Raw genomic sequence first — 20,705 nt, 5'->3', positions numbered from 1 at the left:
TTTTCCGGCCGGCGACGTTTACAAAAAAAAAAAAAAAACTCTCATCTCTCTCTCTAAACACTCCGACGAAGGGGTTTTCCTTCGCCGGAGTTCTTAGAGAGAGAGAGAGTGGAGAGATTTTAAAAAAAAAAATTTAGAGAGAGAGAGGAGAGAGAAATTTTTTTAATTTTGTTTTGGGTTTGAAGGTCGCCGGCCGGAAAATTTTCCGGCCGGCGACCTTTGTCGGGGAAGAGAGTGGTGAGTTGGAGAGAGAGAGAGAGAGAGAGAGAGAGAGAGGTGAGTTGGAGAGAGAGAGAGAGGTGAGTTGGAGAGAGAGAGAGGTGAGTTGGAGAGAGAGAGAGGGGTGAGTTGTAGAGAGTGATGAGGTGGAGAGAGAGATGAGGTGGAGAGAGAGAGAGGTGAGGTGAAAATAATTTTTTTTTAATGTTTTAAATTTAGAATTATGAAGGGTAGTAATGGCTCTTGAAAATAGGGGGCTATATTTAAATTTACGAAAAACAGGGAGCCATAAAGGAAGCTGGTCACAAAGTAGGGGGTCATATAGGAATTAACTCTAATCTATTTTATTAAAACAGGTCGGTAGGTTATCCAGGGGATAAGTCTGGCCGTCCATTTTATTTTAGAGATTTGGTAGGAGCCTGATCCAACGGGCAATAATTCATGAATAAAAACCGTTTACCCACCTTTAGAATAGAGAGAAAAAAAGTGGAGGTTGTGCCCTCAAATCTCTCCACTAATCCTCACAGTTACTCTTCAAGAGAGGTAAATTGGTTTTGAAAATCGGTTTTGAAACTCCCTGTATTTATGTCAAAATTTATTCTTAAGATTCTAATACTAAAAAATTGTTCGTGAAGAAACTACTTTTCCAAAAAAACTATTCACCATTAATTTAATTTGGATTGTTTCTGTTGGACTGAAGAAAAAAAAATATTCGATCTAACGGCGTTAGCCAAGAGGGATCTTCCCCGTCCGTAGGACGGGAAGGAAACCTAGTTAATAATCAAAACGCATCACTTTCGTCCTCACTTCCTCCATTTTGTTAGGTGGGGTCGGAATTGCTAGAAGGAGGAACAGAGAGGAGTTGACCGATTTTAGATATGGTTTGGCAGAGTAACCAAGTTGTAGAAGCTCTTTCCCTTTTTGAAAAGGGAGATTTTGTCATTGATCCCCCTATTATTGATATTAGGACTACACTTCTGTTTTTTTTACTTTGGATTTACATTACACCTCTACGTCTTTTTTTTTTACTTTGGATTTACGTTACACCTCTACGTGGACGAGAAAACGTTTAACTTCTAGTTAAATGTTAGTTGTGCGAGTCACTATGTGGTGGACGGAAAACGTTGTTGTAGTTATATATTAGCCGGACGAATTACACATCGGGAGAAAAATGTTGTGAATGTTCATCATCTCTAGTTCCATCATTACAAGCACTACTACCGAAAAATGTTGCGAATCTTCATCATCTCCAGTTCCATCATTACGAGCACTACTACCATTATTTCTCATCTTGACCTATTGAATCTTTCGGTAACAACACCCGAGCCCTACTACCATTATTTCTCATCTTTTTTTTTGTTAAGATAATACAAAAAAAAACTAAACAGAACTGGAAATAAAAGAAGGCAAGACGTCCCAATGCCTCCTCTGGCGATTCTTCCTCCCCCATTTAGCCAATGCACCTGCCATCACGTTGTAATCTCTAGGAACGTAGGAAAATTTCGAGTCGGTGAATCTGTCCTTCAGTTGTAGTATTTCGAATAGATGATTCCTGGGTTGCCATTGTGTGGTGAAAGATTTGTCCTCCAGAAATGAAATGATATTTCTCATCTTGACCTGATTGAATCTTTCGGTAACAACACCCAAAGTCAGTACCCAAAGTCAGTTTATGACATCTTTTTTGGTATTTCAAATCATTGATGCATCTTAGAGAAGAAAAATGGGTGTGCCTAACGTCGTCGAATTGAAGACGAGAGGATGGAATTTGAGCTGAAAAAATTAGAGCAAAGAAAAGGAAGAAAATTTGGAAAAGTTGCCATGGTTCTTTATTCTGAAGATCAACTAGTCTCTAAGAAAAGGAAGAAAAATTGGGAAAGTTGCCATGGTATTTGCAAACTTCATTTTCTGGTGGTTTCAAAATGAAGTTGGATAATTGTGTTTAAAGCTGTAAGTTTGTTATTGTTAGTGACTATTGGGTGATGGAGCTTATAATGTTGTAAACTTTTAATGAATCTAATGGAGAAGGTTGGGTGAGATTTGAATTTAGATGTTAATTATGTTTATCCTTATGTTGAGTTTGCAAAAATTGTTCATCCTAGTGATACTGGTTCTAATGCTCAAAGGAAGAACTTTTTAATGAAGCAAATCATCGAACATGGAGCGAGTGATGCACTTGAGATTTTATCGAACCCAGACATTGATATTGCAAAATTTTGAGAAAAAAAGTATCATCAATTTATACATCCTAGAATGGGAGTCATCTCATTTCAAAAACATGGACTGAAATATCAACATCTTATACATTCTAAAATGGAGTCATCTCTTTTCAAATACATGGACCAAAATGAGTTTGTTTTGAAATCATGGCAATCTTCGGCTATTGCCACCACTATCATCATCATCTGCTTAATCAACTCTCAAATTTGATTTCTCAATCTATAAGCTGATTCTAACTCAATCAACTCTAATCTACCAAAGAAGACATACAACTTTGATCACTAATTAAAGCCCCTGAGGTTGTGATGGTGGCTTGTGAAAATAAAGATTGTGGCACTAGTTGTGTAGGTCGAAAAAGATGAAGACGGTGATAATGATGGTGGTGGTAGTCGATGATGGAGAATGATTTTTTGTGGTTGATGAAGTTGATTAATGGAAGAAAGAAGCAGAAGATATTGAGATGGAAATTAAAATGTAAATAAGAGCATTTTCGTCCAGAATCATATGTGTGTTTCGCACAGTTGTGATTTAACTAGAGGTTAACATTTTCTGCCTACGCGGGTGGTGTAAATCAAAAGTTTTCAAGAAACGGGGGCGTCGTCCTAATATATATAAAAGTGGGGGTCAATGTCAAAATCATAAATAAGGACATTTTAGTCTTGATTTACATATGTGATTGGTAACTGCATTTAACTAGAAGTTAACGTTTTTCGTCTACGTGGGAGTCTAAGTCAAAAGTTTAAAAAGAACGAGGGTGTAGTCCTAATATCGATATAAAAGCGGGATCAATGTCAATTAAAATTTCCCTTTCGAAAATTGATGATAAGGCTAATCTAGCTAAGAAGGCCAGAGGTTAATTTGTATAGATTCTTCCCTACCATATGAGAGATTATGTTTATTATTTGTCTAAGTTTTCATCCCACCATTATTACCGGCTCCAAAGCTAAAATAGAGAAAAGATTAGTAATCTTAACCTCATAAAATTATCTGTTTCTAGTCTCTCAATCAAAGGTTCAAGGTGCTTATTAACATTTTGATTAATCCATTGTTGTTGTAGAGATTTTACACTGGTGTTACTTGTTTTATTTTAAACTAGGCCTGTGGGGTTAAGGTGCTTATTTACATTCTGATTAATCCATTATTGTGTTAGGAACTGGGCCTACACCAAAATTTAAGGTCCTGCTGGGGTTTGAGTTGGTATTCAATATAAAAGGATAAGATAGAGAAGAGGGTTGTATGAAAAAGGTACGGGAGATCAACAACTCTTGGTTGGAGTGGTAAGAGGTTTAGTCTTCGATCTTAGAGGCAAGGGGTTCGAGTCACCAGTAACGTGTGGTGGGGAGTGCGGGGTGTGCCTTGGCACAAGCCCCCCCGCCCCCCCCCCCCCCCCAACCCCAACCACCACCACATGGGGCTTACAAGTAAATTCTTTTCTCCTGCAAGTATATAACTAGGTTTAAATAGAAAAGTAACTAGGTTAGAGGCCCACGTGAATTTTTTTTTTGTTAAACTAGCTTTCATAGATTAAATAACAGCGTTATTACAATATTTATTAACTAACATACAAGGTACATTCTTCCACTATTTGCTCGCGTTTTTCTTCCTTCCCCATTTAGCTAATCTGTCTGCGCTGGAATTGAGTTCTCTTTTCGTATACTTAAATTTCACCTCTTCGAATTCTTTTCTGCTTTCTCGAATTCTCCGGATGTGGATTAAAGATTGCCAGGGTGATGTTTATTGTGAAGATGTTTGATGAGATTGATATTGTCGCTTTCTACAATTATATTCTTGCGTTGATTAGCTTTCGCCCATTCGAGGCCGAGTAAGATTGCCATCGCCTCTCCTTCTTCACTGTTTCTGGCTCTAGTGGATTTTACTTTCGCTTCTATGAATTTCTATTCTGCATTGTGAACAATCAAGCTAATTCTCACATTGGATGATATATTAGTAAAAGATGCATCAACATTCACCTTAATAAAATTCTGGGGCGGGGGTTGCCATTTCTCACAAGAAGTATGTTTGATTTTCTCCTGGTTCATATTGATTTTTGGGAAGTTTTCGATCATTCTGATTATTTTATTCAGGTCATTGATTTCATATTGAAAACAGTGGTCACACCTCACTTTCCATAAAATCCATAAAATGGTCGAAAAGTGAATATTTTCTCTGGTGTAGCAAAGATGAATATGATTTTCCCAAGAGAAGATCCAGTCAGATATGGATGTAACATTTTCAGATATGATATTGTAGTTAAACCAGATGTTTTTAGCCAAAGCGCAGTGTAAAAGAGCATGTTCAATAGATTCTATACTAGTGCAGTTAGGACAAGTGATATTATTGTCGATGTATTTTCCGATTCTTTCCCTAACAGGGAGAGCTTTGGTGCAGCTTTTTCAGATGAACATTTTGATGCGCGAAACGGTCGGGAGAGACCAGATAAAATTCCAGTTCTGGTTGTTAAGGTTGTGATTACTGTTATTATTGCTGAGGTGCTGAAACATGGAAGCAACCGTGAATTTACCCGATTTGGTAAGTTTCCATTTGAGCTGGTCCTTACCTTCGCTGTTCACCAGGATAGTTTTAATAAGATTCTGAGTATTAACGTCGAAGTTGGCTCTGAGCATTTCATTATTCCAGTTGTTGTTCCAGATAAGTTGAGCTACTTTGGTAAGATCGGATTGATTGTTGTTCTGAATAATTCCATTGATTTCAGGGATCCAATTGTCAGTCCAGATGTTAATGTCATTACCCGATTGCACTTCCCAAGTAGATAGATCATCACGAAGGCAATAGTGCTTTCTGATCGTCTTCCAATTCCAGGAGTGATGAGCTTTAGCAGGGCCTGGGGTGTTGAAGTGCGGGAAATACTTGGCTTTTAGGAGTTTGACCCATATTACTTCTGGTTCAGTCTTGAGCCGCCAGACCATCTTAGAAAGGAGAGCTGTATTATCCAGATCTGGCAGATGAAGCCCTAGCCCTCCGAGTTTTTTAGGAGTGCAGATATAAGACCAGGCTTTGGTGCAAATACCTTTCGACTTACCCCACCAGATATTCCGTTGAACGGCCTTGATGCTTTTGCTTATTCCTTTAGGAATTGCAAATCACTGCATCTGGTATCGGGGTACGGCCGCCGCTATGGCTGAGATGACCACAGTGCGACCAGCTTGGGATAGGAACGAATGGTTCCACTTGTTGAGCTTATTCTTGATGTGCCTCAGGATATCCTTGAAAACTTTGGTTTTTTGTGCTCTGATGAACAGCTGGGCTCCCAGGTATTTCTCTGAGGCGGAGGCATATTTAACTTTCAGAGTGCGCATAATCAGTCATTTGAACTTGGGGTGTGAATTCTTTGAGTAGAAGATATTGGATTTAGCATAATTAATCATTTGACCCGAGCTATCACAGAAGTCCTAAAGAATCTTTTTGAGGATGTGGATGTTGTCTATTGTGTTTTTACCAAAAATGATGCAATCGTCGGCGAACAGGAGGTGGGAGATCTCAAAGTCTGCATGATAAGTAGGAAAACCCAAAAACCTATCTTGATTATTATTCATCATCAACTTACGACTTAGGCCTTCCATAGCTAAAGTGAAGAGAAACGGGGAAAGTGGGTCACCTTGCTGAATACCTCTAGAAGGATAAAAAGTTTTCCCTGGTCGACCATTAATAAGCACTGATGATGGGCCTAGAAAGTTTCCTAAATAGGTCACCACCCGCAAGTATACGGGCGTCAAGTGATAATTCCGGTAAGACCGGTTCGTTCCTCAGAGACTAAGTGAAACCTATTCTAAGACTTGGAAGTAACTCGGTTTTGTTTGAAAATTGGTTTTTGTGGTTTTGGTGATAAAATAATAAAGACCAAAATAATAAAACAAATAATGATACAATGAACTCAAATGGGGGGAGATGACCTAGGGTGTCTGGAATCCACCAAATAACTCACTTTTAAACACATGAAATCAACTGACTAATTCTCTCGTTTTATAACTCAGAATTTCGGATAATGAACTATCCTAATTCCGGGAGATGTATTCGATAAAATCGGTTTTTAACTCATGATTGTAATTGTCTTATTTAAAAAATGAATTTCTAAACTACTATCTATCAATCAATAAGTATGTATCGTCAAAGGATTTAACCTAAGCACGATACATCAAACCTAAAAGCATAGATAGTGAAAAGATAATCGACTTGACAAATTAAAACAATTTAAACATTAAATCACATTCAAAGAATTAACCAAATAACTCGTGTTTCTAAAAGCTCGAATATGGTTTCATCATCAACCCTAGATTGAGAGAGTTAGCTATTCATGAAATTAAACTAATAAGTATGAAGAATTAAGAGAAAAGAGGAAAAAAAGATTTAACTTTTCTTGCTGATTTTCTCTGCTGCAGCCAAACGCGCCCCTAAGGAAAACAATTTTCTCGTCTTCTCGGAAGTATTTTCTCTCTTGGAAAATTATTTTCCAGAGAGATTATTGACCCAAACGTGGTCTTCTTCCTCCTCTGATTTTCTCTCTCTCTACTGTTTTTTCACTTCTTCTTTCTTTTTCTTTTCAATTCGAAACACTAGATGAAAGGAAGAGAAGATGATTATTATATAAATGATTAGAGATTGAAAGATACAACAATAATCTCTCTCTCTCTCTGTAATATCTCTCTCTCTCTACAAGTCTCTCTGATTCAAACTCTCTCTCAAATTCTGTTTTCTTTCTCTCAATACAATAAGAACAGGAACAAGAGAAGAAGATGATGAAAATGCTCTCTCTCTACAGTAAATATACTCTGTTCTTCTTCTCTATCTCTCTATGATTAAATTGAAGCCCAGAGAAGAAGAACAGAGCCGAATTAATTTCCCCCTCCAAGATGAGATGTCTTTCACTGTTGTCTTCAATCGGTTTTATAGAAGTGGAAGAAGAATAATTCCAAAAACAGCATGTCTTCTCTCTTTCTTGATACAATATCTCTCAATCTCCTTCTTGATTTCTTTGAACAATAGCTCTCCACTGTTAATGGAAAGAATTTCCCAATCAATGTCCTCTCTTTCCTTCTCGGTTTTATCTCCATATCCATTTGTATCTCCTTCCATTAATTTGATTGTTCTCGGTCTAAATAATCTCCAACCGAGAGTCCCTTCATGTCTCACCATTTCCATCTCAAATCTATTTTTATGAGCAACAAGGCTACACAACCCACCTCTAGGGACTCCCACTTGAACAGCATGTGAGAGAAACAAGAGTTTCTCTCTCATCTCACATGTTTAGTCACGTGGAGAGAGAAACAAGAGTTTCTCTCACATGCGGTTCAAGTGGGAGTCCCTGGAGGTGGGTTGAGTATACTTTTTGTTTTATGAGTTCTCTCTCTACTGGTTTTGAAAGCATATCTCTAACATATCTTTAGTAATAGGAAAGATATATGAGGGTACGGTTGAGAGATAGAAAGAGGGAAAGAAAATCTCCCCAAATATTGGCCCCATGCACGTGAAGTTTAATGGCCTCAAGACGCAACGATCCAGTGCTGCACGGACTAGCGGAAGATGACGACACAAGCATAAGAGATGACGCCACGTGCCTCGGGACAACAGTCACCGTCAGATTTCGCGGGACTACCGGAATAACCTGCTTCGACGAGCTCTGTAGCGACATTCTTAAATTCCCGTGAATTAACAGCTGGCGTCAAGGGATGATTCGATTCAGTGTAACGCGTAACATGATTATATTTCGAAGTCGTCCCACCGTTGCCTACCTGTGTACCGAAATTTCATTGTAGCGTTCGGATGTGCGCCACGTGTCTCTGCAGCTCTGAGTTGACTTGATCTGGATCCAAACTTTGACCTCCTATAATTTTCTTATCCGAACTCCGTTTTGACTTCTGTTTTCGCCGTTGGATTCGTTTTGAACCCTAAATTTCATCCGAGCACCAAAGTTGACCAAATAGCTAGACTACCAAAATATCAAAATGACCAAAATGCCCTTTTTGTGCGTCTTTCTCCCGTTTTTATCTGTTTTTTGCTCTAAACTCCGTAAAGGCACCTGAGAAAGAGAAACAAGTAATTCATCAGAGTAACTGCTCAAAATGGACTAACTAACCCTTGTTATAAGATCCAGATGGGACATTTTCATGTCTCATCAACTGACATTGATGAAGTAGAGATGCAAGTATAGATCATCTTAATCCAAATTCTCTCTCTTGTTTATTTATATATATTCTCTACCTTCTCTCTAGAGAAGACAACACAAAAAACTTCTCTCTAGCCAGTAGCTCCCACGAATTCCCACTAATCTTTTCCTCTCTACCCACATTGGATGCCCACACTCCAGTTATTCTTCTCAAACTCGTCAATGTAAGTTTATTCAATAAATATTAGTAGTCGCTGGTCTTCTTTTCTTTTAGATCTACAACTTACTAGTTATTAGTTGCTATGTTTGTTTCTTCAAATTCAATTCTAATCATCATAAAATTATTTAGAGATTCAGTTCCGTAATGAAATATTATTTTTATGGTTAGATCATTTAAATTTTATGTTCATTAATTTGCGTAAAAAAAAACTTTAACATGTAAAAGGCCCCGTTAATATTTTGGAACCGGATCCCCAATTTCTCTGCCACGCCCACTGTGAATCACGCTGACAATTCAAAAAAAAATTACAGGAGGTTTTTGGAGAGACTTTTTGGTGGCTTCTTTGGAAGAGCATGTGCTATTTTAAAGAGAGAAACTAGTGGAACGAGTCTCTTGAATTTAATGGTGATTTTTTGTGTATTTCTTAGGGTTAGTAGTTACTTTTGAATATTTAATTTTGTTACAAAAAAAAAGAGATTTGTGTTCATAATTTGAATCTAAGTTTGATGAGATTCAGTTGATTGATAGCTTTGGGCATTATTTCCTATGATTTTTTTGATGACATCTTTTAACATCAACCAACACGGTATCATAGCCATAACACTTCAGCATTTCAACATTTTTAGAGTCTAGGGTTTATGAAAAATTTGAGATTTTGCAAAAAAGGTGGCAAATATGGTACAATCTCAAATACCTAGGTTAACAAAAGAAAACTATGAAAATTGCTATGTTCAAATGACTGTATTGTTAGGGTCATGAGATTTGTGGGATAATGTTCAAAATGGTTATGTAGAACTAAGTTTAAAAGAAGAGTGATGTACAAAAAAATGTTCTTAAAGATTCAAGAAAGAATAATAAAAAAAACTTTGTTTCTCATATGCTAAGGGATCAATATCCTACATATGAAAAAGTGTCCGAAGTAAAGTCATCGAAAGAGGCTTGGAATATTCTCAAAAATTAGGAGTTGATAAAGTAGTGAAGGCTCGTTTTCAAATTTTGTGTGGTGAATTTGAAAGGTTGAGTATGAATGAAGGATAACTTTTTTCGATTATGTTTAAAGAGTATTGTCCGATGTTGACGAAATGAAAAGGGTGTGGTAAAAAATGTGATGATATTCGGGTCATGGAGAAGATTTTACGGTATTTGACACCTAAATTTGATAGTGTGGTTATTGTTTTTGAAGAATCAAAAGACTTGAAATCTATGACGGTAGATGATTTGATGGGAACATTGCAAATCCATTAAGGGTGAATAGAAATGTTGCAAGTTCTTCAAAATATTCGGTTGATCAAGTGTTTCAAGCATAATTCACTTTGGAAGAAAAACAATATATATCCAAAAAAGAAAGAGATTATGAGAGTTACGGTACAGGTTATGATAATCACATAATGGGGTTTGGAAGCCAAAGAAGAAGAAATCCTTTTAATAGAGAGAACAAATGAACTAAGAGGACGAGGTAGAGGAAACTTTATGTTGGTACTATAAATTCGCGGAAGCTATCAAACCTATCCTTGAAATTGATCCGACTACGAAAAGCTATACCAAAACAAAATGTGCAAACATAATTAACGAGGTTCGGCTTAAAGCCTACGTCCTCGGGAGAACAAGAAATCTTTATCGAAGGATAGATGAAGACGACTCGCACGTTTTTGTCTATGCATGGCTTTACATCATTGTAGTTAGCACGTTATGACGAACATATATGATTTCTATCTTAGTTTCATGTCAACTTACTCTCATCGATACCTAAGTAACAATTTTTTTGCACATTTGAACAGGAATAACAAGCTGACACAAGTTCTCATGGACTCCCTTTGTATTTATGCCTTTCGCCAAACAACTTCTTTAATTTGTAAGTGCTCCTTACCGGAATTATGTCGACGAACTAGGTAAACCGTGAACCGACATGACGAATATATGCTTCTTACCGTAATTTGTAAGTGCTTCTTACATCATTGTAGTTAGCACGTTGTCTAATGACTTGGACAGATTCTGACAATTTTTTTGCTCCAACTAATTTGTTATTGTTTTCCCTACTGCTAGAATGTTCATCCTGCATGTTGGTTCGGTTCGTGAGGGAGCATCGATCTGGGTGAGTGGATTACAACTTTGATGGTTATAAAGTTGCATCTCATGCCTTCGGGTGATTGAGGTCCACTTGGTTCTCTGAAAGCCAAACCATCATGCCACTTGGTGACACAATCGAACGTGAAGAGATATGTTCTCTCCCTCTCTCTCTCTCTCTCTCTCTCTCTCTCTCTCTTTCTCTCTCTCTCTCGCACACAATAATGTTAAAGATTATATTAACTCCTAACTCATGTTGGCCTATCCCATATTTATAGGTTTTCTTCAAGACTGACTATGTGGCACCAAAATTTTCTTCTAGGTTTTCTCCAAGTAAAGACTAAAAAGCTTAGATGGGTTTCCTGTACGATTTCTTTTGGTTTTCTCTCTGTGAACTAAAGAAGAACAGGTTATGATCGATTTTCTTTTGGTCAAAAGATTAGGGAAATATTCTTTTAAACTGAGAAAAGCAACTTTTTGTAAATGGTCAAAAGATTCGGGACCTTCAACAGATCCTCTCTCTCTAGATTTGTTCTAGAGAGAGAAGAAAAAAAACGTTTTTTTAGAGAGAGAGGAGGGAAAGAGAGAAAAAAAATTTAATGGTCGTCGGCCGGAAAATTTTCTGGCCGGCGACCTGTCGGAGAAGAGAGAGACTGGTGGGGAGAGAGAAGATGAGGTGGAGAGAGAGAGAGAGAGTTGAGGTGGAGAAGCTATTTTGCTTTCCCCTAAATAAAATTGTCAAACAAAATTGACCAATTTTTGACCAAGTCTTCACACCCCGGAAACTATTTTGCTTTCCGCAAAGCGCTGGCCCAAAATATAAACGGATTGGGTACACTAGAATTGGAGTTGTTTATATCTTTATGATCTCTCTGTTTATTTGTTTCCATATATTGTAATATTTTTTATTGTTTTATTAAAAATAAGCATAGATAAGGTTTTCCTCACACAAAACTTAAATCTTTTATGGTACCTGAGCCAAGAAAACACTAACGACTGTAGTTTCGATCTTATTTCACTGCGGCAGTAGCCACTTCCACGACTACCGTCCGTAGGACATTATTTTTTTTTCTTTGGTTTTGTTTGTTAAGTTTTAATAACAGTTTGGTTCATGCTTTCAAATTTTCCTGCTTTGCTTCACTTTGTTCTTATTGTGTCCCACACGGATTTGAAATACATATTATACAACCCGGTTATTAGTTGAACGGGTGTAATGGCTTTAGTGAAGAAATATTTTTGTTTGTATAATGGGGTTAAAGTTTCTGATTCAGTGGAGGTATGATGACCCCGAATTAACGACCTCTTAATGTTGTTGACGTCCGACATCTTATCCGGTTCGTAATTGATTTTTGTTGCAAGATGGATGCTCTTGTTCAAGTTAGTTCAATCATCTCTAGCGTCTTATTGATCACTACTAGATGCTCTATTAGTTCCACGTTACCCAAGTGCATCTCCCTCATCTGTCTCGTCAGCCCAGACACAACAAACACTTCTTCACTTGGAATGGAAAAATGCGATTGTCTTAGCTAAACAGTCCACTAGTGCATGATATGAAGCAAGTCAATCATGCCCAAGACGACATCATACAATAATAACTGAAGTACAAAGTACCCACTGATAAGCCCAAAAAGAGTTTATACCCGCAAGTGTACTGGGTTAAGTAATAATAATTCTCGAAAGTCTGAGGTCGATCCTCATAGGACAAGTAAATTTGCTTTAAATCTATAATTTAACCCCTTTCATTAAATTGATTTTGGTTTTGAAAAGGATAAAATGATAATTACAAATTAACTAGGCCACGACTTTGGGGAATAAAGAAAAGTCTCTGTGGCATAAAGACTTAGTCAACTGTGATTGACTTAAGGAGTATATATGTTTTTTAGTTCAAAAGTAAATCTGATTTTTTTTTGGCCCTTAGTCTTCATCTTCACCTCTCTTCACCCACAAATTCCGACCAGGACCACCACCACCACAATTTCCACCAACCACCACCAAAATATGTTTCTCTCCTCCCTTCTTTTTCTTTCCCTCGTTTCTTCTTATTACTCTTCTTCTACTCTCTTTCTCATTAGTTCCCCCCCCCCTCTCTCTCTCTCTCTCTCTCTAAGAACCCTAACAAATGTTTGCACAATTTAAAGGGACCATAATTTAAATTGATATCACGGGGATGAGTTGTAATAGGATAGAGCGCAATAGTTCTAATTGTCCGAAGCATAATAACAATTATGTAACCCTTTATCAAATCCATTTTGCCATCACTCACCTTTCGATGTTGTTGATTTGATTCTATTGGTTGTGGTACTCGGTGTAGTTGGGGTTCTAACTATTCCGCACTTCACAACCATCTTCGATGAGATTTGAGATCTTCTTCTTGCATCTTCTGTTCTGATTGGAGATTTTATATATAATGGATCTATCTCTTATGGAGTCGGTTAGTTTTAGTAGTCACTAGTATGGTTGCAGTAGGGAAGCAGGTATGAGATTGACCCTACTAGATTTGAGATCTGCTAAGATTTTTAGAGAGGGAAAGAATGAGAAAGAGAGAGATGAGGAGGAGGATGAGGAGGAGGAAGATAAGAAGAAGAACAAGGCAGGACAGAGAGAGGGATTAAAATGGTCGTGTTGGCCGGAATTTGTATGTGGAGGTGGGATAAAGATAAGATGAAGACTAAGGAGTAAAAAGTAATCGAATTTATTTTTAAGATAAAAAATAAATATACCCTCTATGGTAACCTCGATTAACCAAGTCTTTATTCCCCGAAGATTTTTCTTTATTCCCCAAAGTCGCGACCATTAATGAAAGGAGAAGGAAGCAAAATGAGGAAAGATCTACGATTTTTTACTCTAAATGAAGAGGCAATCACCCCTACTAGTTACTACCATTTCTCTATCATATCGATCTATATTAGGCTTCTTGCCATCACACTGCCTCTGATAGCGGTTACGGCGACTCTTACCACCATTCTTGTTGCTGTTATCACCCCATTTGTGTTCATGCCTCGTCTCTCCATTAACACTCCTTTGCTTCCTCATTTCTTGATAATGATCATCATATGCCTTAATACATGTCACTACTTTTTGATAAGTGTCAAAGCTATGTTTGAAGGATATATCTGTTCGGTCTGAAGGAGATGTCCTTCTGAAGGAATGTCCTTCGACCAAAGTAACAATGCGATAAATTTGTCAGCTAGGATAACGATGAAGTAATCAGGAAAGGAACACGTTAAAGTTTTCTTTTCTTAAAAAAATACCAGACATGAAAAATTGGATATATTTCTAACTTATTTTTGAAAAGAACAGATTGTTACCAGATTTGAAAGGAGCACATGAAAAAAGTCAGTAGATACACCGAACTAAAGTGTCATGTCTTCAAACACCTTCGCAGGAAGAGCATCGATTGCATTATACAATACAAAATATTTCACCGTTACACATTACAAACATAAAAAACAAAGATCTCTAAGCAGATTTCAACTCAAAACTAACAAAATCAAAAATCCATTTTGCAAATAAACAAAACGGACATAGGCGTAAAATAAAAGTTCAAATAGGAATTCAAAAGTAGAGAACTTGACTGCATGAAGGTGTTGAATTTGGAAACTGAATTTTTATGAGCTAGACAGCAAAGCGTAGGATTCGTAAGTGCAAAAGCTATACTTCAAACTATAAAAAGAACAAAAATGAAAAAAAACTTCTAAGAGCATAAAATGGTATCATTTCAGATTCATCGAGTATCATTTCAGACTAAAATCAGATTTTAAGAGGAGTTTTGAACTATTTCATGTACCCACCATTGAGTATCTTCCATACAATTGCAAATTACTCCACCATTGGCTGTCATGGTTCAACTTCAAGAACGTTTGAGTTTATGAATTGTAAAACCTGGATGAAATAATATTAACCAATTCAGTCAAGCATTTCTTCAAACACCTAGTGAGCAAGATGTGAATAACATTGGCAATCAAATTTTAGCATGTAACCAATTCAGTCAAGCATTAGACAAAGAGATTAACACTCACAACCAAAGAATTAACAATATTTAACACCATAAACTACAAAACTAAAAGAGATACTACCATTACCCATTGGTAGTCCCAATGAACATCTCATAGATAGTTAACAGAAAAATAAGATGCATAAGTTGTGGACGGTAGAAAATCACACAAGTAACAGAAGGTCGATTTATGGTCCACCGAAAACTTGGGCTTTAGACCTCGAGACGGACGAAGTTCCAGTTGGACCTGTAGACAGACAAAAACGAATAAAATAGTGAAGTCTTGGGGACATCAGGATGGTGTCTTGCCAAGGGCACTCCGATGGTCAAGCCAGCAAACTATAAGTAAGGTAAATACTAATCGATTGAATGTTGAGGGTGTCATCGTGTTGTATCGTCGGAGGATGGCTCGACTCGTAGAGTGGCCGGAGCTTCGACTCTACGGGATAGTCGGTCGGATTGATCTCTTGGAGCAGGTCGAGAGGTCATCTCTATCGGAGATTCTGGGTAATGGAGAAGTGGGATGTAATAAAGACTTTAGAAGGACTTCCGGAGTGATGGAGCTTGAAGGTATAATATCGTCGTCTAGACTGTTCCCCTGGAAGATTGTCCTTCAAGTCTACTGGAATTCGAAGGTCGGTTATCGTCGTCTAGAGTACTGATCAGAAGATAATAAATGGGAGAGAGAGAATAATATTTAGTAGGTTTCTAGCCGGTATTCCATGCCTTTGGAGTCTGAGTCTCCTTCTATTTATAGGCAAATGACAGACTCGTTGAGTCTATCAGATCCGAAATACTTGGGGTTGAGGGTGACTCCGAACCCTAAGGGAGACTCGTTCTAGTCATCGATCTGCCGCCTAGAGCAATTCGACCGTACGATCGCGCCGCCTCGACTTTAGACTCTTCGTAGTCTGAGATCGCCTAAAGGTATTTGAGGCAACGTGGGGTTCTCGAATGACTTTGTCAATGAATACGTGGCGAGGTCTCCGGAGTTGAGGTTGACTCAGTAACCGGCATGCTCGGTTGAGGGGGACCAAGGGGTGCTTGGAGTATTATTACTTTCGATGGGTTGTTCTTCGTCTAGATGGACGTTCGCATGGGCTTAGAACCGTTTGGCCATCTAGTGAGTCGAATTCCACGTTGGAGAGTGTCCAACTAGTAGGCGAGTGGGCTAGACCCAAGTGATATTTATTCGAAGTAGGCTGGGCCTAGGCGACATTTAGGCGAAGTGGGCCTACTACAATTTTTTGCCACTACATAAGTCATTAAGGAAAACAGAAATTAACAGAAAAAAGAAAAGGAAAAATAGATAGTTAGACATATTTACCTGGATGAAGAAGTAGAAAAGAAGGAGAGAAATTTATCTGTGAATCCATAGTGATATTAAACAAAATTAGTCTGAAATTAACAAAACAAAATTCTCCTCAAAGACATTTCGTTGAACACCTTATTTGCAGAAATTGAAACTACAAAATTGAAAACCAAACAAATTGTAAAAATTAATCTTTGAAAATTTATAGATGGATAAAATGACTAACTTCAGAGACATTTTAACCTCAACTTAGTCATAGTAGCTTCATTGTTGGGAAAACGGAGAAAGAAAGGGATAGTAGATTGATTTTGAGAGAGAAAGAGATATTCGGTTTTAACAGAGAGAAAGATAGAGAGGGGGAAACTAAACTGAAGAGTACCGAAAACTGAAATAAGAGGGAGAGAAGAAAGTGGACGTCGAGGTTTATGAGCTATGTGTAGGGATTTACACCCTTCTACTAGTGTTTATAGCGGAAATATGACATCTAATGTCTACACTAGTATTCCCAGGATCACATGCAAAACTAGTAATTAATCTAATGGAGATAGTAGATTACCTTAATCGCTTTTCCCTCGAACTAGTTGAATTGATTGAAGAAGACCAAGAGCTTCAAGTGTAGCTCCTCTACTTGGGACACGAGCAATCAATTTGATCTCCCACCTTGTTGTATAGCTAGCACACCAATGGTGGTTGGAAAAGAAGAACACCTTCTTCTTTGACTAGATTGATAGTAATGGGAATTAGCTCACTTTCTCCTCTCTACTTGATGTGGTAGAGTAAGAAAGCTTAGAGAGAAATTCCACACCTTATTCTCTGCCCTAAGAGTGTTTATATAGAACCCTAATAAGAATCCACCTCCTTTTAGGTTTCCTAAAACACCCTTTAGAATAAGATTTAGGGAAATAGTCGAAAATAGCAACTATTGGTATTTTCTCAATTCCCTAAGGAGGAGGTGTCCAAACACCACGAAAATTGGCACATATAATTTTTATTATATCAGCAACTAACCCTCCAAAATTCAGCCCAATCTGAGTCCTAGAAGTACCCGAACCGGTCTAGGCCCAAAAACCCTGTTTTTGGCCTTTTTGTACTATCTTTGCCTAATTCCTTTTTAGGCCTATGAGATATGTGTATGGGACACTCCCATGATTATATCTCACTCCCACTAGTCATATCCTAGATCAATTTGTCACTCTTATGTGTAACCTGTTGTAGGATCCGATCGAAGTTAGCCGCGAATTACTTCGTAATTCGACGATCGTAGTTGGTCTCTAGCTACAACTCTACGATCCCTAAATCAATCGGACTTGATGATCTTCCACATCAATTGTCCTATCCGACAAATTGTTCGCATTGTCACCTTGGTCGAAGGACATCTCCTTCAACTCCTTCAGACTCCCACTTGGACTTAGAACAAGTGCAATGCCTCGATTCCCGTGTCAATTTAGTATCCCATCTGATACGTCACATCTTTCAGACTTTCTTGATATCCGAGTACCACTGTAAAAGACAAACGATTAACTTTAATCCGTTTGAGCGCGGCCACGCATTTTCAGTTGCTACTCATCAAGTGGCCTTGAGACACTTTGTACCTAATGTGATTAGGGTGACACAATCCATTCTTGCGCTCCCACTTAACTTCATGTCTATCCTGTCCTTCCCAGTATCCGTCTTTATAACCTCCTTTTACGGCGCGGCGTTTAACGGAACCAAAGTCGGGCATTCCTTACATAAGATGAGTGGAGCACTCATGTTTTGAGGAATCTCTCCAATTGTCTTTATGAGAAGTATTGACGTTCATCACGAGTGATGTACTTCTCATTTGAGGGTTATCCAGTGTATAAACCTTTTATACACCCACGTAGTCGAATAGAATATACTATTCCTATAGCCCATGAAACTGCGCTAACCCATCGACTCCCGTGCTAGTCTTCGTGAGTCATTGTTGTCCATGCAATGACCTGGACCAGGGATTTTTGATAATAATTATTCCAAGTTCACTTAATAGGGTTTCATTCATCAGATCACGTATCTGACAAACCTATTCGGAACGTTTTATTATCTATGGACTGTCGTTTAAACACTAAACCAAGTTTAGACGACTGGTGAAATAATTCTTATTATTTCTGATAACGAGAGTTGTAAATCTGAGCCTCTTCCGTAAAACTCCTTTTACCCACTCAGTTTTACTTGTCGAGGTTTAAAATTATACCTCATGCCTTAGACTGTGTATGAATCTCATACTATGTCTAAGGTGACAGTTTAGTTTGACTACCGTGGTAGTCGGTTTTAAACTTTGCTTATTATCAATTAATTTGAAGATTACTATCTTCAACCTTGATAATATCTAGTAATCTTTACTAGGGTTAAGGCCTTTAATTCTTTGTGTAGTATTTGCAACAGTTCCCGGCTTAAAACACTTTTAGCCTACTTTCCTTCCATGTCTGGAAGTTTGCTACGATGACATGTTCAACTTTGTACTACTTCATCCTTTAGCCTTCTAGGATGTACTAAGTAGTGTTTCGGTTTTCCAATCCGAATTCGGATGTTTAAATGCTAATCATGTCCAACATGATTGACTTTATGTTTTCGAACATAAATGTCTCTCTCATGCGTGCTAGCTGATCGGTGTCTTTTAGACTCCGAGTTTTGCAACGCCCTCTGTCATGAGTTTTTGGGTCGAAATTCTTTTAGACTTTCCGAGTCTTAGATTTTCTGTTTCGGATCTCAAGCATCTCAGCGTACTGAGTCTCTCTAATCCTATCATCCTTTTGATCTATGCTTATAGATCTTCAGATGCCCAAAATGGCATTTTATCCTTTTGTGTGTGGTCCTTTATTGAGTCAGTTCGTTACTGTTATACAACACCTTATGTCGTACTCAATCTTTTGTATGTACTCTGCATACGGACCCGGAAGGTTTGTTTACTCCCACTTACCTTCTTGAAACTCGTGATTCAAGATTTTCTTCATTCTCCAGGAATCAAATTTCTCTGATTGCCTTTTGAATCGAAGATTCTAACTCTTGCGTGCTTTTAATCGATAGATTTCTGAAGCATGCTTGTGGACATAACTTGATTGGAAGAATCTTTATTCTTCTTGTCTCGTTTCGGGAAACACGAATGTTTCCATCCTTCTTAGTTTTCTATTTTGAAAAACCAATTTAGGTCTTTTGTTGACTTAAATTATCAAGCTTCATGTCTTGACGAGATATGGATTCCACGATGATTTTGGCTTCTGAAATAACCTTTATTTTCTGTGTCTTTGAGATTTGACCTTTTAGGGCCTTTGAACAACAATTTGGAATTTTCTCAATTACTTTAAGATATTCCTTTAGAGACACTTTCACTTGTTTTGAGAGTTCTCCGGCGAATGACATTTGCTTTTGTGCGGTGGATTTATAAGATCATGTCTTTAACCTTTCCTTTTCCGAGGAGCCGCAGTTTGTTGCTCTTGGTCGACTTTAATCGTCTTGTACAAGTTTCATGATTGTTCTTCATGACCCTCCATGATTTTTCTCATGATCGAATTAAATCGACTTGTACTTTTCTCCCACTTATTCTTGTAATAATTAGTGTTTTTCTCCCAGACGACCAGGTGTGCTAATTATTAGAAGAATACTATCATGAGCAACAAACACTTTGTTCTCTTGATTGGTTGTGGAAGAAGCCCAAATTTCTTTTAAAAAGAAATTGCGTCAGATATTAGCTAAGTTTAGTAACGTTGTTACAAGTTTTAGCCTTAGACGGAGTAGGTTAAGTGTGAAAATAATCGTGTCTAGAATATATCCCAAGATATTTGGAAGACTGGCTTAAACCCATCTTTGATCGAATTATGCATAGCAATGTTCGATTACTCCCACTGAATCTACCATCCCTCAGATGTGTTCCATGTAGCGAGTTGGGAAACGGTTTCTCAACTCCTTTGATGGTTATCAAGTATTTGACTCAAGTTTTTACCACTCCAATCTAATTGGATGACTTAAACTCTCTTGTCAAAATGATTCTTTTACTTCGGTTTGTACTTTGTTTAAACCTTCCAAACATTCTGACTTATACTTTATGATTTGTACGTTTCCATACTTCATGAAGTTGTCAGAGTACGTTTTTGAAGTTTCTCTCTCGTTAGCTTCTGCAAGTAAACTTATAGGTCTGCATAACACTGTATGAGTCCTAATAGATTACTAGTCTCTATGCCTTTTGAAAAGGGTGACTTTGTCAATTAGTCCTTAAGACCCAATTGACAATGCTGAAGTTTAATGAGTTTGAATCTCTTGATTTTAGCCATTATCAATGTTAACCTTCAATTAATTTTATCACTGGTTTAAAACATCAGACGTTTCTAGAAGAACAAAATAATCACTATTAAGTTCTAAGCTAGATCGGTGTCTAAAAGAAGACTTCGATCCCTTTCAGCATCCCTAGCATTACTGCTTCTGCTCCCTCTTGGATCTTTACTTCTTTTAGTCAAGTATGTGATTTCCTTGAGCTCCCACTGAGCCGCTCATCTGGTCTTAAATACCTGATGAAGGAATTTTACGATACTTGTTTTTAACTTTG

The 20,705-nt window shown here is 37.7% G+C and overlaps 1 long non-coding RNA gene across 1 annotated transcript; it reads right to left on the bottom strand.

The window, feature by feature from the left end:
* Positions 1-4,208: 4,208 nt before the first annotated feature.
* LOC147557863 (uncharacterized) lies at positions 4,209-7,899 on the bottom strand. The gene is made up of 3 exons (XR_015234210.1): positions 7,778-7,899; positions 6,807-7,621; positions 4,209-4,336 (listed from the first exon to the last, which is right to left on the bottom strand). It is a non-coding gene; the product is annotated as an uncharacterized LOC147557863 (long non-coding RNA).
* Between the last annotated feature and the right edge of the window lie 12,806 nt (positions 7,900-20,705).

Source organism: Eschscholzia californica, unplaced genomic scaffold (assembly GCF_041429995.1).
Source record: "Eschscholzia californica isolate CP2 unplaced genomic scaffold, dmEscCali1.0.p SCAF_2, whole genome shotgun sequence".
Taxonomy (NCBI): domain Eukaryota; kingdom Viridiplantae; phylum Streptophyta; class Magnoliopsida; order Ranunculales; family Papaveraceae; genus Eschscholzia; species Eschscholzia californica.
This window is presented reverse-complemented; position numbering and strand designations above follow the sequence as displayed.